This window comes from Pristis pectinata, chromosome 21 (genome assembly GCF_009764475.1).
Source record: "Pristis pectinata isolate sPriPec2 chromosome 21, sPriPec2.1.pri, whole genome shotgun sequence".
NCBI classification, from domain to species: Eukaryota; Metazoa; Chordata; class Chondrichthyes; order Rhinopristiformes; family Pristidae; genus Pristis; species Pristis pectinata.
This window is the reverse complement of record NC_067425.1, coordinates 11212756-11218208: the sequence shown is the minus strand read 5'-3', so window position 1 is coordinate 11218208 and position 5453 is coordinate 11212756.

Below are 5453 nucleotides of genomic sequence, written 5' to 3'. Positions count from 1 at the left end.
TGTGTTTGTAAATGTGTCGTTATTAAAGTTACTGTGTTAAGATGGCATGCAGCTATTGATTTGGTCTCTGCTTTAAAGGATAACCTTTCCAGGACCCTGGAGCCGAGCTTGATGTTGTCTCAAGCTAGCACTGAGAAGGGGAATTTAACCTGGTTGAAGAGCACGTGTTAAGATGCATACTAAGTGTAACCAACTGTGCAAATGTTTCAAGTTTGCACGCACAGTTGACTTGACAAATGTGGTGTTGCATACTGGATACTTGACTAGGCTTTCCAACAGCGATTTAAGTGGGCGGCAGGGTGGGGTAGACACCATCCTGGCAGTTTGTGAAATGTGACACTTGCCCTGAAATAGTTTGGATAATCCGTGAAGCAGACTGGCTCTGCTGATGCATGTTTAGTAACTGAAAATGATGAAAATCATTAGTCTTAAGGATGTATCTTTTGACTCCAAATCCAATAGCCTCTTCCCTATTTTAAAAAAAAATTAAGTTCCTAAGGTTTCAGTATTAGTAGTTTTCTGATCAAGTCCAAAGTCTGTGCAAAACAATGGTCTAGGGCTCGAGCATATTAAACCTGCAGAGTAAATAAGCTATATAAATATTGTAAAGTGTTGAAACCCTGAGATTACATCTTTACAAAATAATGGGATCATGGCAGATAGAAATGCCTTGTTTGTTTTAATGTTTCTTTTTTCAAGGTTGATGAAATCTGGTTTAACTCGGACACCAATAATTACTGCTCAAGGTCTGAGCTATGTTTTGAAGAATGAAATATCATTTTGCATTATGTGCCTATGCCAAGCACTTCCCTGATCTGTGGTAGTTGTAGTTCTGTTAGTCTCTCCAGTATTTTTCTGCTTCTTTAGAACTCTTTCATGCACCATTGTGTAATTATCACTGCCATCCTTGTGACCTCTGGTGCATGTGATAATTTGGAACCAGTATTTGGCAGCTTTATCAGTGGCAGGCTGGGCATAGTTCTCATGTTCTCCTTGCTGCATGAGTCCTTCATTTCATCAGTCTGCTGGATTCTGGCTCAGGATCCACACTGGAGAGGACATGACGCCAACTTGTAGAACTGTCCACTGAGTTTTCTCAATGGAATTGCATTGGGCAAGTGGGCATGGGTTAAAACCATGTGTTCATAGTTGTTGAGTGACTTCATAGTACTGGAGGGGAGATCAAAGAAACACTTCCAAAGAAAGGAAACTCTCCACTTGTAATTCAAGTGGATGTACCAGCATGTTGAGGTGACCCGAAGCAGTCCTGGTCTGGTTGCACTTGTGAAGTATTCAGGTGGAGTGGAAGAAGATAAAGTGAATGTCATTATGTGCAATCAAGAGAACCCATGTTTCCAACACTGTAGGGAGTTAATTCAGTTGAGCAGCAGCCTGTTGAGTCAGTTGAGCACTAGGATCCTTTGCTGTTTTTTTTTGGGGGGGGGGGGGTGCTGCTGAATCTTGTCCACCTTGAGTAGTCCCTTGGCTTCAGGATGACTTGATTCAACTCCAATTCTGTATTCTGAGGAGGCTGATGACAATCCCACATGGTCTTGAGACTCTGCCACATTTGGAGTAAGTACTTGATGGCCCAAGTGGGTAGTGTGGACAGGGAGGTGGCACAGCTAACAGTGTTGTCTCACAGGTCCAGTGACCTGGGTTCAATCCTGACCTCGAGTGCTGTGTGGAGTTTGTGTATTCTCCCTGTGAAGTATGTGCATTAGTTTCTTCCCATATCCAAAATGTGCAAGGTCATTGGCCACTGTAAATTGCTCCTAATGAATCTGGGAAGAATGATTGGAATGCATCAGAGCAAATGGGTGCTTTGATTGTGGACTGAAGGGCCTACTCTGCTAAATGACTCTAACTCTTCCTAATATCTGGGATGTGATTCACTCCTGTTTTCACTAGGCTTCCATGTGCTTCAGTAAAGACAGTTCTTGGTGCCTTCTGTATGCTTCACACTTTGATCAGTCATGGGCCAAAGATTCTGTAGAGTTAGAGGTTGCATTCCCCATCTCTTCCCACCCCCCCCCCCCCAGAAATCTTTGAGAACATCTTTTGAAGCATTTCTGGTGATTTATTTTTGCCCTGAAGGAGCCCGAGTGCCTGCTTTGAGAGTTTGGTGTCAAGTATGCAAGTGATGTGGTCTGTCCTTCAGAGTTAATTGTATCATTAAAGCTCCAGTGTGGTCTGGGAGAGGATGCTGACATTGGTTTGCTTATCCTGTGAATTAATTTGAATGGTTATGCAGAAAGGTTTTGATATTTTCTCCCTCCACCCAGTGCTTTCATGTGCACAATCTATGTAGTCCATGTCTCTGAAGATGGATCATGAACAAAGTGTTGGTTTTGAGCTCCAAATACTTTTTTTTCCCCAGATGGCCAAAGGCTGTGCTGGTGCATTGGTGGTGGTGGTAGATTTTATCACATCTGCCTTTGGTGAGAGGTGGCTCCTGAGATGGAAAGAAAGGCACACTTACCCCAAATATTGTGGCCTTTATTGTCATGAAATCATGTTGCTCAGTAAGGCAGGTTAGTAGGGGACTTTTTTTTTTAAAAAAATTCATTCAAGACCCACTCATAAACTACAGAGAAATAATGGAGCTTGATGACTGAGGTTGGGATGATGTTGGTTCTGGAGCTGACAGGTTGAACAGTTCTTGCTGTAGGTTATGTTGAGTGGAGCTAAATTTTAGACCAAATGATGTTACCTGACTAGTGGAACTGGGAGTAAGGAAATAAAAAAAATACACACACACACACACACACACACACACACACACACACACACACACACACACACACACACACACACACTATATACTGTTGGAGGATGGAACACTCATTATTTTGGATGCATGAAATTCTCTTTTCTATGGTTATACCAATACCCCTCAGCTTGTTTTTGATCCAGTCCCAGTGCAACTTTTTCATTCTGCACATCATTCCAGGAGCCCTTGTAGTAAACTAGGCTGCTAATTTTATACCTTGGTGTAAAGTTACAATGCCATGCAAAATCTTCCACTCAGCCAGCTTAATTTACTGCAAGCACATTTAGCAGCAAAAAAACATAGCCACAGTTTTTTGGGTGGAAAAATAACTTTAATCAATCAATATTTTCTCAGCTTCTGCATACAGTGGATAATGAAAGCACTGAATCCTTGAGGAATAATGTACAAACCATTATAAACCTGAAACACTTTTTTTCTTTCTATAAACCAAAGTTGAAGACAGACGGGTTCAAAAAAAAATAAGTGTTATCTTTAATCAATTTCTAGGAACAGCTTGTCATCTTTGTTCTCCTGTGCAAAAGGAGGTAGTTTTCATCTACTTGAATAGTTTTTTACACAATAAACGTTTCCAGTTTTGTAGGTGACCATGCAAATACCGTCAAGTAATCAAGCTCCAAGTTGGTGCTCTTGACACTGATCAATAATTCTGCCCAACACAATACTTAGACAATGGCATTGTGGTCTTTATTACTTGACTGACATCCAGAGGCATGGACCATTGATCCTGAAACAAATGTTCCAATCTCACCACAGTAGCTAGAGAGTTTCAGTTAAATATCTCCGGTACCCATGAACCTATTGTACTGTAATGTCTCTAGGCAATCCTTGCACAATCTGCTGCGTATGTGGCTTCAATGTGGTTGACTCTTAACTCCCTCCAGTGCAAGAATGGATAGCAAGTGCTGGCATTGCTAGTGCCATCCATGTCCTGTGAATGAACAAATAAAAATATAATGTTTTGCGTTGAGGGAACTTCAGTCTGAAGCATTAACTCTGTTTCCACAGGTGCTGCCTGACCTGCTGAATGTTTCCAGCCTTTTCTGTTTTTACTTCAGATTTTGTTGTTTTACACAAGATAAACTCTGGCTAGTTATTGGTTTGGATTGTCAGGGTTCTGTTATGGGTGTTCTGCATTTCTATACTGATTTTGCATGACATTTGTGATTAATTATCAATTTATGAAGTACTGAATTTTGACTTTTTAATAAAAACTCTATGAATTTCTATGCTCTTTGATTTAAAATGCCCACAAAACTGACATTCAAATTTAAGGGACTGGAGTTTCTACAGATGGTGCTTTTTGTGCTGTAATTTGCATGTGTTGGCCAAACAAATGCAAAAGAAGAATTTCAAACACATTTTTCACACAAACTTAGTTTGTGATCTCTTGGCTTAGCTTGCAAAGCATTCTTCAAATCTGGCTCTGGCCACTTATAGCCTGAGTTTCCACTGAGATTGTTTGCAGGGCTTTGGAGGCTCTTAAAATTTATGCTGCTTTCTGTTTCCATGTATCTAATAGACTAAAAGTATTACATTTTCTCCAGAAACTGACTACTGTGCATCAATTTAATTAGAAGCTGATTCTGGGAAAAGCATTTAAAGTTCCTTCAGTTATTCAAAAATCACAAGTTGCTCACAGGTAGTAGACAAGGTACTGATTCAAAATCCTTTTTGTTAATTCCATTTTCAGCTTTTCAATATGGAGTATTTTTATTACAATATTACTTTATCTCCCCACTCATGCTGGAAGATTGGTGATTAGCTTGTGCAGAAGGTAAAGCCAAAAAAGCTAACTTACAATTAGTGCAATAATGGACGTGAATTACACCTGGACTTCCAGTTGCTGAAAGTCTTGGCCAATTTGAAATTTTAGGTTCTAATTGATCTTTCTAATCAGAGGTTAGCTGTAGGTTGTAGCTTATTTGAAGAGGTCTATAGTCATCCATTAGAATAACCAGTGTCCTCAGTTAAACTAATCTTTTCTTGCTCAGTTGAAGTTTGGTCATAGTTTGGTTCTATCAAGAACTAAGATTGGAAGCTAAAATGTTTTAAAACAAATGTGCATGCAAGCATGCACACTGTTTAATAGGACACTATGCATTCTGTGGAGAGAGTAAAAGGTGAGGCAACCTGGTTCTAGGTTTCCACCAATCACTTTGGTGGTACAAGAGTATGTATCAATAGCCCTAGGTAATTGATCAATAGTGAGCAAAGTGAATAGCTGTAACAGCTGTATTAAATGGCAGCCACTGAGATGTCCAATTTGAATACAGGTGGTTGCTGATCCAGTCTGACTAGCTCCAGGAGATGTCGATCTATTATTGACCAGAAGCAGCACAGTGATTAAAAACAACTTCAGATGATTGCATAATCTGGGAATTTAAACATAGAAATTCATACATGAGTGTGGCATTGTTGTCAAGGCATAACGTTACTGTTCAACCCTCATTGCTGAGGTGGTGATGAGTCAGATTAAAATGCTCCAGTGTATGTGGAGAAGGTATTCCTGATGTGCTGATGGGTGGGTAGGTAGCTGCAGGTTTTTGACCCAATGACAAGTGAAGGAACAGGGTCAAAAACCTGCAAGTTGGCATGGTGTGTCCATTAGAAGGGACTTCATGGGTGGTGGCAGTGTTTCCATATGCCCTGTTACCTTTTT